General features: G+C 40.4%; 1 non-coding gene across 1 annotated transcript; it reads left to right on the top strand.

Annotated features, from left to right (window-relative positions):
- Positions 1-13,063: 13,063 nt before the first annotated feature.
- LOC119037844 (U6 spliceosomal RNA) lies at positions 13,064-13,170 on the top strand. The gene has a single exon (XR_005080299.2). It is a non-coding gene; the product is annotated as a U6 spliceosomal RNA (small nuclear RNA).
- Positions 13,171-13,432: the final 262 nt, after the last annotated feature.

Here is a 13,432-nt window from a genome sequence, read left to right as displayed (position 1 = left end):
AGCAAGAGCTAAGGGGACAGTCACCTACAAAGGAGTTCCCATCAGACTGTCAGTGGATTTCTCAAAAGAGACCTTACAGGCAAGAAGGGGCTGGAAAGAGGTATTTCAAGTCATGAAATCTAAAGACCTACAACCAAGATTGCTCTATCCAGCAAAACTTTCATTTAGAATGGAAGGACAGATAAAGTGCTTCTCAGATAAGATCAAATTCAAGGAGTTCATCATCACTAAGCCCTTATTATATGAAATGTTAAAGGGACTTATCTAAGAAAAAGAAGTTAAAGAAACATGAACAGTGAAAGGACAACAAACTCACAGTTATTAACAACCACACCTAAAACGAAAGCAAACTAAAAGGACAGCTAGATTAGGAGTGGAAAAATAGAAATGAAGATCACATGGAGGGTTAGCAACAGGGGAGTGGGAGGAGGAGAAGGGGGGAGAAGGTACAGAAAATAAGTAGCATAGACAGTAGATAGAAAATAGATGGGGGGCAAGAATAGCATGGGAAATATAGAATCTAAAGGACTTGAGACACATGGTCATAAACTAAAGGAGGGGTAATGGTGGGGATGAGGGGTAGGGTGGAGGGGAATAAAGGGGGAATAGAACAACTGTAACAGCATAATCAATAAAAAAAAATAACCCTAATCTTTTCCCTTATGCACCCCAACCTCTTATCTACAGTTTCTGTTTAAACATTAAGATTGTGTGCCTGTTGCCATGTTACTTGTAATTGTTACCATGTCATTTTCTTACATGCATACTATCTTCCTAACAAGAACCTCAGCTCCCTGAAAGCAAGCATGACTGTTTCTTTTGTTTTTCTTCATTTCATATAATGTTGGGCTTGGCAGGGCCAACCCAGAAGTTCAGTTAAGACTTCTTGCCTAACTAATCATATGTAATCAAGAAGTAAGGCATGGAAAGCACCTGAAAGGATGAGATGCCAAAGTCTTTATATACCTCCTTCCAAGTTATATTATTTTCACTAGCAATGGTACACCCGGCAGCTTGACACAAAGACATTTCTTAATAAAAATTTTAATGTCTGCTTCTCTTATTGGTGTGTGTCTGAGTCATGGTGGTAGTAGAATTTTTTGGAAGGTAAAGTGTTATACTTTAGGTAGCATGTAACTGATGCTGGAATGCATTTAATTAAGGAGAGCTCTCCAGAGGGAGTAAGATTAAAGGTGGGATTGGGGCCACCAGTATGAGAGAGTGAGAAAAGCCCTAGACTAGAAGGCAGGAAGCCTGGGCTTTTACACCTGTTTATGTATTGACTACATCTCCTTAAACATCTAAGTTAATTTTCTCATTTGTAAAATGAGAGGGTTGCTCTTGCTAAGTTTTATAGGATCTCAGAATTGTTTTTCTTTTGCTTAGACTTTTTATTTTCATTTTTTTAATTTGCTCAAGTTTTTCAATTACAGTTTACATTCAATATTATTTTGTATTAGTTTCAGGTGTACAGCATAATGGTTAGACAACCATATATTTTACAATGTACTCCCCTGATATTTCTCCATCAGATATTATTGTAAAAATCTTCCAATGTCTATATCAATGGGCCATTAAACTGCCTCTTGTATATCTTCCATGGAGGGTATGTCACAGCCTGTTTAGAAAGCTCATTCACTTTTCATGCATCTCCAACTCTGCACAACCTTATTTCCTCAAATGATGTCCTTTCTACCTTCAAACTCTTGAAATCAAATGAGATAACTAGGGTAAACTGGTAGATCTAACTGGAAGCCACATTAGACACAGGAGAATGGACAACATGGTAGAAGGGGAAAAATCAACAACCCTGAAAGAAGTGAGTTCAAAAAAGGGAAAGGGTAGAAGAGGACAGAAATATCAGATTCTATACAGAGAGGGGTCAAAAGGCAAGAAAAATGTGGGGAAGAATCATGCCATGCAGGAGCTGCTAAGACCAGGAGGATGAGACCAAAACGAGAGCTATGTTTCATTGACATGGAGTGGACCATGAGTGCCCTCGCTGACAGCAGCAGTTACTTCTACCTCCCCTATTTTCTGAATATATTGCTGAACATGTATCAGCTCTCAAGGAAATCTGAAAGCTAGTTCACAACCTCTGGTACTGTGTGTAAATTATCAGGTTTGCTTCCTGCTGTGATTTCATTAATTTGGCAAAGTATCTAAGTGAGGATTTTGAAATATTCTAACAAATTCAGTTTCAGCAAAACCTTCAATCACCCAAACTGCACCATTTCAGCTTGCCAAGAACATTGATCAATGGGTACTTGAGCTCACAGTAGTTATTTCTGCCTTCAGATTATCGTTTTTTCTTGTTGTGGTTTTCATCATCTTGTTGACAGTGTCCCTGAGTCACTTGCTGTCTGAATGTGCACATCAGCTGCGTGGGAGGCAATCTCTAGAGGTGCAGAAGGAAGACAGCCTGAAATGAAATATTTTCTACAGCAATCTGAACAGGGCTGCCTGGAAGGTGGTGGGGTTCTTTGTGTGTCAGGAAAAAGAAGGGGAGAGGGAGGGAGCTATTTACTGAAACCCTTGCTGCTATGTGCCAGGAACAGTGTTAACTGCATGTATTTTCTCATTTACTCTCCAAAAAACTGCTATAAGCTGAGTGCTATTATTATCCCCATTACATATTATAGTAATAAAGGCAAAAATCAGATAATTACAGGAATGGGTTCTGTAACTATACTAAGGAAAGAGGACAAAGAGGTTCAGCAACTCATCATGGCATTGAATGATCTAGTAGGTAGTTCCACCTCCATGTGCCTTCTAGTTCACCACTCTGCTTTGGCCTGTTGTTTTGTCAAGGTCACCTCTGAAGAAATCCCTCTAGTTCCTACCTAAGCCATCGGGATTGATTTCCAAAAAGCTAGTTTGACTGAATGTGTTTTATCTAGCTTTTGCTTTACGCTTCTGTAGACAGAGCCAAGGATTTCAGAAAACTCAAATGGATGATTTTGCCCACTTCTAGTTCTGTGAAGCTTGGAAGCCTTCAGGTTTTTCAGACACAAGGGGTCAGACTGTAGTCTAAACATGAGAGCCCCATGAGTTTAGGCATAAAAAGTTGTTAACTGCTACTAGAAGTTCTACTCTTCCATCCATGAGGCTGACATTGACCCTAGCCATGCCTTACACAACTTCTAGATTATAAAGCTGTGGAGTGAGTGAAATAAAGCCCAATTCCTCTACCTGCCTTGAAGCTTGAGCTTGGCCATGACCAATCTTTGGCATCTGTTCAGAGATTTGGTAGAAGCTATAAGTTACAGTGTCCCTCTCCCTACCCTTACCAGCTCAACTAGAATCAAGGACCTGATGGTGCAAGAAAAAGCTAGGGCTAGCCCTGGCTGGTGTAGCTCAGTGGATTGAGCGCAGGCCTGTGAACTAGAGTATCGCAGTTCGGTTCCCAGTCAGGGCACATGCCTGGGTTGCAGGCCAGTTCCCGGCAGGGGACACATGAGAGGCAACCACACATTGATGTTTCTCTCCCTTTCTTTCTCCTTCCCTTCCCCTCTCTTGAAAAATAAAGAAAATATTTTTTTAATTAAATAAATTTATTTATTTTTTTTGAATTGTTTATGCTGTTACAGTTGTTCTATTCCCCCCTTCATTCCCCTCCACCCTGCCCCCCCAACCCCCCCATTACCCCCCCCTTTAGCTTATGTCCATGTGTCTCAAGTCCTTTAGGTTCTGTATTTCCCATACTATTCTTGCCCCCCCATCTATTTTCTATCTACTGTCTATGCTACTTGTTTTCTGTACCTTCTCTCCCCGTCTTCTCCTCCCACTCCCCTGTTGCTAACCCTACTTGAGATCTTCATTTCTATGTTTCCACTCCTGATCTAGCTGTCCTTTTAGTTTGCTTTCGTTTTAGGTGTGGTTGTTGATAACTGTGAGCTTGTTGTCCTTTCACTGTTCATGTTTCTTTAACTTCTTTTTCTTAGATAAGTCCCTTTAACATTTCATATAATAAGGGCTTGGTGATGATGAACTCCTTGAATTTGGTCTTATCTGAGAAGCACCTTATCTGTCCTTCCATTCTAAATGAAAGTTTTGCTGGGTAGAGCAATCTTGGTTGTAGGTCTTTAGTTTTCATGACTTGGAATATTTCTTTCCAGCCCCTTCTTGCCTGTAAGGTCTCTTTTGAGAAATCTGCTGACAGCCTGATGGGGACTCCTTTGTAGGTGATTGTCCCCTTAGCTCTTGCTGCTTCCAGGATTCTCTCCTTCGTTTTAATTTTGGCTAATGTAATTATGATATGCCTTGGTGTGTTCCTTCTTGAGTCCAACTTTTTTGGTACTCTCTGGGCTTCTTGGATTTCTTGGAAGTCTGTTTCCTTTGCCAGATTGGGGAAATTTTCTTTTATTATTTGTTCAAATAGTTTTTCCACTGGTGGTTGTGTCTTTCCCCCTTCTGGTACCCCTATAATTCGGATATTGGAGCGTTTATAGATGTCCTGGAAGTTCCTAAGCTTCTCCTCATTTTTCTGAATTCTTATTTCTTCATTCCTTTCTGATTGATCATTTTTTTCTTCCTTCTGGTTCACTCCATTGAGTTGAGTCCCAGTTTTTTTTTCATCTCTATGGGTTTCCTGTGGAATTCCATTCATTTCCCTTAATTTAGCCTTCATATGTTTCTCTAATTTGTGGCTATAGTCCACCAGATCTGTGAGGAAGCTGACGACCAGTGTTTTAAACTGTGCGTCTGAGAGATTTGCTATTTCTTCATCACTTAGATTTATCTCCGGGACTTTGAGGTCCCCCTGCGACATTTTTGGTCTGTTCTGGCCCTTTAAGTGAGAGAAGCGGCGCCTTGGAGTCCCAGGTCGCTGGGTTGTGATGCTGTATGTGGGGGCGTGGTCAGAGCGGGGAAAATGGCACCGCCGCCGCCGCCGGTCCCCCGCTCACTCCCTCACCCGCGCGTAACCGGGCACCCACAGTCAACTCGTTGCCACCGCCTCCCCACTGAGTCCTCCGTAGTCGCTCACCCGGTGGGCTGCTCACTAGGTCCAATCCTGGGTTTGGAACCCATGCGACTGGATTCGCGCGTCTGGATTCCGCGCCCGCGCCCGGGTCGATCGAGTTCTCCTTTGTAACTCCTCACCCGCCGCCGGTTTCGCCCCTTACCAGTCGGGCCGAAGAATTTGTTGTTTGCGGACTTCCAAAAAGTTCAGTTTTCCGTGTTCTGGTTGTGTTTTCTGATGCTAATATTTAGTTGTCCTTAAACTTGGTTGTGAGAGGAGGCAGGCACATCCACCTTAATCCTCCATCTTGGCGGAAGTCAAAGAAAATATTTTTTTAAAAAAAGCTAGGGCTAAACCAGTTGCCAAGACACCAAAAGCATCAGTTCCATTAAAGAGGGCTCCAGGTAAGAGATTACTCTCCAGATGCTACAGGCCAATGGCCCTCAACTATTGTGAGAACAAGGACAATTTTAATTTCTGTAAACTCTTGGAATACTGATAGAAGAGGACAAGAGGTTCATGACTGAGAGGGGAGATCTTAGCTGGAATTCCCTGAGCAGGGTCAGAGAAGTCACTGAGTGGATCAAGGGAGCAGAGAGGACCTGGGCTTCCTGGGAAGCCTGCAGGAGCATGGGGACTGCTTCACGCTTATAGAAATATCAGGTAAAGTGTAGTATTTGTAAGGTGTCTAGTATGTACCAGATACTGTTGCAAATGCTAGAGATATTCTTTTAAATTCTGTCAGTGTTATAAATGAGCTCCTATATTAATTTTTTAGATCAGAAGAATAAGGCTCATAGACATTGAACTCATTAACTCAAGGGCACATAGCTAGTGAGTGGCAGAGTCCAGAGTGAAATCTAAGTCTGTCTTATAGTTCTTTTCACTGTATGAGTTCCTTTAAGAAAAGGGAGCTAAAAATGCTGAAGCATGCACACCTCCATCCAGACTTCCATAGTTACCACTAAGTGTGCAAGAGGCAAATGTGCAGAGTAGGTGATAGATGGGATAAGGAAGGCAGGGTAGCTTAACAGTGCTGAGAGAATCCAGACTGATAAGCATCTCCTTACTTTCCATGACCTCAGAATTCACAGGAATAACACAGGCAAAGGCCAAGAGAATTTTCATTTAATACTGGAAAAATAGGAGCAAGGGTGTGATGTCAGCAGCACACTATATTTCTGGCCATTTTCACATAGTGCCTGCTGCAGGAATAGAGTCCTTCACATCTCAGATGTTGGCCTAATGAGAGTATGTACCATAATGCAGCAAAGGGCTCTCAAATCAATAGTACTTTCTGGCACATACCTCCTTGGTAAGCACTTTTGTAAGGTGGACATGATAATAAATGTGCAATGTAATATTTAAGAATAACCTTCAGCTGTTAAGCTGATCACCTATCAAGCTGTTACCTTTGTGAAATAAACTCACTAATTTAAGCTCACATAAAATCCCAATAGGCAGGTACTTCATGTAACACACTTTAAACTGGGTGTCAAGAAATAAGGAAGGTAGAGATGTAGGTACGGAGGGTTTGTGGCCTTCTTAACTGATGAAGCACACCACAAAGAACTTTAGTATCTGACTTTTCATTGTCCTAGTATATGATAATAAAAAGTTGGCTGCCTTTTTATGTTCCTGCATTTATGTGTTTTCCCATTTTTCCATGTGAAGCAGTCTGCCACAGTCCTTTCACTCCCTACCAGGAATCAGTTGAACTTAAGGAACCTTACAAATATGCCCAGCTTAGAGAGCTGATATAAGAAAATGAAAAGTGTTTCTGTGCTTTTACTAATCAATTCTTCATGTGGAATATTATCTGACCCAACAGCCACCGTCATTTTTAAAAATATTTGCCGGTCAAGGAGAACATTCTTCTCATGCTTAATTATCATATTTCTCTTCTATGTCCAGAGATCTCCCAGAATTTTTGATACGACACATTAAAAAAATGATGTGACATTTTCTTTTAGTAGGCAGAGATGGTAAATTCTGAAACATATTTAGTCCCTCAGCTGGCCTAATGACCAGGAGAATTTGAAATGACTGTCCTATCCTTGAGCATTTTTGCCCACAGTCTCTGCTCAAATACTTAAAACAAAACAAAAATTAAATGTGCAATTATTAACAAGTTTATGTTTGCCTATTCTAGTCCTCACCAGTCACTCATGGGGTTCATGTCTCTCACTTCAGATTTTTCATTGAGGTAACATTGATTAACAACATTATATAGGTTTGAGGAGTACATTATAATTCAATATCTGTATACACTATAATGTGCTCACCACCAAAAGTCTAGTTTCCACTCATCATATACTACTGTTTACCCATTTCACTACCCCAGTCCCTCTTCCCCTCTGTAACTGCCAACCTGTTGTCTGTGTCTGAGTTATTTCTGTTTTGTTTTGTTTGTTTGTTCCTTTATTATTATTATTATTTTAAATATTTATTTATTTATTTATCTTTAGAGGGGAAGGAGAGAGGGAGAGAAACATCAATGTATGGTTGCCTCTAGTGCATCCCCTGCTGGGAACTGGCCTGCAGGAAACTGGCTTGCAACCCAGGCATGTGCCCTGACTGGGAATTGAACCGCGATCCTCTGGTTCGCAGACCTGCGCTCAGTTATTTATTTATTTATTTTAAATATTTTATTTATTTATCTTTAGAGGGGAAGGGAAGGAGAGAGGGAGAGAAACATCAATGTATGGTTGCCTTTCCTGTCTCCCCTGCTGGGAACTGGCCTGCAAGGAACTGGCCTGCAACCCGGTATGTGCCCTGACTGGGAATCGAACCGCGATTGTCTGGTTCGCAAGCCCACACTCAATCCACTGAGCTACACCAGCTAGGGTATTATTTATTTTTTTAATTGTTGTTAAAGTACAGTTTTCTGTCTTTTACTCCCATCCCAGCCCATCCACCTACCCGTTCCTCTGCCTTCCCTCCCATTTCCACTCCCCAAGTTTTTGTCTATGTGTCTTTTATACTTGTTCCTGCAAACCCTTCTCCTTTTCCCCTGAAATTCCCTCCCCTCTCCCCTCTGGTAAGTCTCAGCCTGTTCTCTATTTCAGTGTCTTTGGTTATATTTTGCTTGTTTGATTGTTTTGTTGTTTAGGTTCCTGTAAAAGGTGAAATCATATGGTATTTGTCTTTTACCGCCTGGTTTATTTCACTCAGCATAGTGCTCTCCAGTTCCATCCACACTGTTGCAAAGGGTAGGAGCTCCTTCTGTGTTTTTCCTGCATAGAATCTCATTGTGTAAATGTACCATAGTTTTTGGATCCATTCATTTACTGATGGGCACCTAGGTTGCGTCCAACACTTGTCTATTGTAAATTGTGCTGCTATGAATGTTGGGGTTCATAGGTTCTTTTGGATTGGTGTTTTAGGGTTCTTAGGATATAATCTTAGCAGTGGAATTGCCAGGTCAAAAGGCAAATCCATTTTTAGATTTATGAGAAAATTCCAGGGACTTCTGCCAAGATGGAGGCATAGGTGGAGATGATGTGCTTTCTCACACAACCAAGTTTAGAGACAACAAAATATTAGTAACAGAAAACATAACCAGAACACAGAAAATTGAACTTTTTGGAAGTGTGATAACAACAACTTCTTCAGCCTGACTGGTAAGAGGGGCGAAGCCAGCAGCTGGCCGAGCGGGACTGCACAGGAAAACTCGATCAGATGGACTCAGGTGTGCGGATCCCAGGCGTGGGGTTGCAACGGGCGGACCCAGGGAGCGACCCAGGGAGCAACCAGTGGACCCAGCCAGGGCGCAGGGTAGCGGGTTGACTGTGGACTGCACATTCATGTGCAGATAGACCAGCAAGGGACTGGGCAGTGAGATGGGACCTAGCAGGCCCCAGTGGCGGGAGGCAGCAGAAGGGGCCACCACTTCCCCACTGTGACCCCGCCCCCACATACAGCATCACAATCCAGCCACCTGAGCGACCCTGCCCTGGTGAACATCTAAGGATCCCCTCCTCATACTTAATGGCGTGAACAGACCAAAAATGGCTCAAGAAGATCTCAAAGCCCCAGAGCCCATAACTCTAAATGATGAAGAAATAGCAAAACTTTCAGATGCACAGTACAAAACACTCGTGATCAGGATGCTCACAGAACTCATTGATTTTAGTCACAAATTAGAGGAACATATGAAGGCTAAACTAATTGAAATGAAGGGAATTGCACAGGAAACCAATAGTGATGAAAAGGAAATTGGGACTCAAATCAAGGGAGTGAACCGGAAGGAAGAAAAATATGGCCAAACAGGAAAATACGAAGAAACAAGAATTCAAAAAAATGAGGAGAGACTTAGGGACCTCCAGGACATCTTTAAACGCTCCAACATCCAAATCATATGGGTACCAGAAGGGGGAAAGGAACAGCCACCAGTGACAAACTTACTTGAACAAATAATAAAGGAGAATTTCCCCAATCTAGCAAAGGGAATAGATTTCCAGGAAATCCAGGAAGCTCAGAGAGTCCCAAAGAAGTTGGACCCAAGAAGGAATATACCAAGGCACATCATAATTATATTAGCCAAGATGAAAATGAAGGAGAAAATCCTAGAAGCAGCAAGAGATAAGGGGACAGTCACCTACAAAGGAGTTCCCATCAGACTGTCAGCGGATTTCTCAAAAGAGACCTTCCAGGAAAGAAGGGGTTGGAAAGAATTATTCCAAGTTATGAAATCCAACGACCTACATCCAAGATTGATCTATCCAGCAAAACTTTCATTTAGAATGGAAGGACAGATAAAGTGCTTCTCAGATAAGATCAAATTCAAGGAGTTCACTATCACCAAGCACTTATTATATGAAATGTTAAAGGGACTCATCGAAGAAAAAGAAGATTAAAAAAGATGAACAGTGAAAGGACAGCAAACTCACAGTTATTAAGAACCACACCTGAAACAAAAGGACACCTAGAGGACATCTAGATCAGGAGCAGAACCATAGAAATGAAGATCTCTTGGAGGGTTAACAGCAGTGGGGTGGGAGGAGGAGAAGGGGGAAGAAGGCACAGAAAATAAGTAGCATAGACGGTAGGTAGAAATAGATAAGGGGGAGGGCAAGAATAGTATGGGAAATATAGAATCTAAAGAACTTGAAACACATGGATATAAACTAAACAGGGGGAAGGGTGGGGGTGGGGTACAGGGTGGAGGGGAATGAAGGGGCAATAGAACAACTGTAATGGCATAATCAATAAAAGAAAAAAAGAAAAAAGAAAAAAAGAAAATTCCATACTGTTTTCCATAGTGGTTGTTCCAGTCTGCAATCCCACCAACAATGGATTAGGGTCCTCTTTTCCCCACAACCTCTCCAACACTTGTTGTTTGTTGCCTTGTTTATGATGGCCATTCTGACTGGTGTAAAGTGGTATCTCATTGTGGTTTTAATTTGCATCTCTCTGATAGCTAGCGATATTGAGCATCTTTTCATGTGTCTCTGGATCCTGTGTATGTCCTCCTTGGAGAAGTGTCTGTTCAAGTCCTTTGCCCAGTTTTTAATTCAGTTGCTTGTCTTCTTAGACTACAGTTGTGTAAGTTCTTTGTATATTTTGGAGATTAACCCCTTGTCTGAGGTATCATTGGCAAATATGTTTTCCCATACATATTTGGTTGGATGGTTGTCTTTTTATTTAATACTGTTTTCTTTGTTGTTTTATGTTTCACATATGATGTTCAACATCACTAATTATTAGGGAAGTGTAAATCAAACCACAATGAGATATCACCTCATACCTGTCAGAATGGCATTATCCGTAAGACAAGAAATAACAGGTGTTGGAGAGCATGTGGAGAAAAGAGAATTCTTGTATACTGTTGGTAGGATTGTAAAGTGGTACAGTCAATATGGAAAACAGCCTGGCTGTTCTTTAAAAAATGAAGAATGGAGAGACCATATGAACCAGCAAGCCCTCTTCTGAGTATCTACTCAAAAAGTTCAAAAACATTTATTTGCAAAGATATATGCACCCCTATGTTCACTGAGGCATTATTCATGGTAGCCAAGACATGGATACAAACAAAGTATCCTTCAATAGTTGATTGGATAAAGAAGCTATGATACATATATACAACATAATACTACAAACCCCTAACAAAGTTTGAAATACTGCCATTTGTGACAACATGGATGGGCCTTGAGAATATTATGCTAAGTGAAATAAGTCAGACAGAAAGAGCTAAGAAACATATGATTTCACTTATATGTGAGATATTAAACTGGAACTCATGGACACAGACACCAGTATGGTGGTTACCAGTGGGAAGGGGTGTGGGGGGCTAGTAAAAAGTAAAGGAAGACAAATATATGGTGAAAGATGACTTGACTTTGGATGGTAGGTACACAATGCAATATACAGATTATGTATCATAGAAATGTACTCTTGAAACCTATATAATCTTATTAACCAATGTCACCCCAAAAGATTTAATAAAAAAGATATTTGTGCTCCCCTGTTTATTGCAACATAAATTACAATAGCCAAGATATGAAAACATTTTGATTAATGGATAAAGAAGATGTGGTATACACACACACAAATTTACAGTGGAGTACTACTCATAAATAATAATGAATTATTGCCATCTGTGACAACATGAATGGAACCTTGAGGGTATTGTGCTAGGTGAAATAAGTCAGATGGAAAAAAGTTAAGTCTTTTTCATAGTTCAAATTCCAAATACATACACACATGCATGTATGTATGCACACATACATACACATATACAATACTATATAAAGGGTGTGGATTCTAATCATGAAACCAGGCTAGTTGTGTTCTATGAAATAATGACCAGAGCAAAGTTTGTTGAACATATATTACAGGCCCAGCAAACTTTCAAAATATTTCTAACATTATTGAATTTGATTCTCACATTTCATTTATCACCATTTCATATATGAGGGAAATTTAGACTCAGATAATCTAAGTAATTTGCCCACATTCATAAAACTAGTCAGCAATAGAATTTTGCCTGCAGCCCAGGTTTTCTTGTTGCACTGTGTATGTTGTTTTGTTATTGATTTCACTGTATACAGAAAATATGGCAACCCTGTTTAAGATGTGGTGGGTTACTCAAGGATCTGTCAATCTTCATTTTGGTAGCACAATGGAATGAACAAATGCAAGTGCAGGTTTCATGCAGTGATCAACACTTTAGGAATAGCTGCCTCACATAGCACTATATCCATTTGAATCTCTTCAAATGCAGGTGTTAATGTAGTTTAAATAAGGTGCAATTATAGTCCTTTTCTATGCAAACCAGGGTGTTGCATAAATTAGTTGTTCACCTACATTGGTGTATCTTAAAGACTGTTAGACAAATTAATGCACAAAAAATATTAGTTTTTGAGTAAGTCTCTCTGAGAATAACCAGCAACACAGAGGGAAAGAAAGCAGTTGCCCAACCAGATTATGAGTTTTAAATGAAGCTTTTTCAGAGCAGGAACAAAATGAATTAGCATAGGAGCTAACAAGATGGTCCAAAAAAGGCATTACTTGACTCAATGGTCTCTTAGGAGAAGCAAGGAAACAGGCTTTCTAAAATATATAAACTAATCTAGCTGTTCTACTTAGATTCCCTGGCTGCAGTAGAGTATCTGGAATTAAACCAAATATGATGACTAAGAACAAATAAACATGAAAATGCACCCATCCACACACTGACATAAAATCTTTTGCCCTAATGTTCAAAATGTTAGGGTTAAAAAGTTATTTGAGACTTGTGTTATTTAGTTAAAGGTCTTTATAGCATCATTGGGGAAGAAACTCAAAATGAGGCTATAGGGTAATTGTGAAATGTTGGAATTTTGCATAGGTTAGTGCTTACCAATCACTGGGATCTTCTTAAAATTAAGTTAGTCTGGGGAGAAACCTGAAATTATGCATTTTTAACATGTTATAATGTCATATTGAGTAGCAAGGGTCAGTATCCCTTCACAGAAGTAAGCTAGTTAGGCTGCTAGTTGAGTGAGAGAACTGCCTACGTTAGGGGAGGATACTATTGTACATTAGTATTGAATACAAAATGTGAATTATTTTTTAAACTTGATAATGGAGACTTCATGAAAATTAAAAAAATTTTTGGTGCTCGCTTTGGCAGCACATATATTAAAATTTGAACAATACAGAGAAGATTAGCATGGCCCCTGCACAAGGATGACATGCAAATTCGTGAAGCGTTCCATAGATTTTACCCACAACAGACACAAAAAACTTGAAAATACAAAAAGACCATACTGGACCCATAGAAGAGTCAGAGAGACAAACTGCACCTTGCTGTAGGAGAGAAGCCACAAGTTGCTCCATATTTGAGTAGGTGGAAGCAGAGAATGACAGGATAACCAAAAGAGACTGCACCACTAAAATTCACAAGCATTCTACCACAGAAGTTCACACCATAAACCCAGGGAGTTAAAACAGATTAATCTAAGAAGCTGAGGCTAACAAGAAGAG

This window comes from Artibeus jamaicensis, unplaced genomic scaffold, assembly GCF_021234435.1.
Source record: "Artibeus jamaicensis isolate MK-2021 breed Jamaican fruit bat unplaced genomic scaffold, CSHL_Jam_final contig_240, whole genome shotgun sequence".
Lineage (NCBI taxonomy): Eukaryota > Metazoa > Chordata > Mammalia > Chiroptera > Phyllostomidae > Artibeus > Artibeus jamaicensis.
This window is presented reverse-complemented; position numbering and strand designations above follow the sequence as displayed.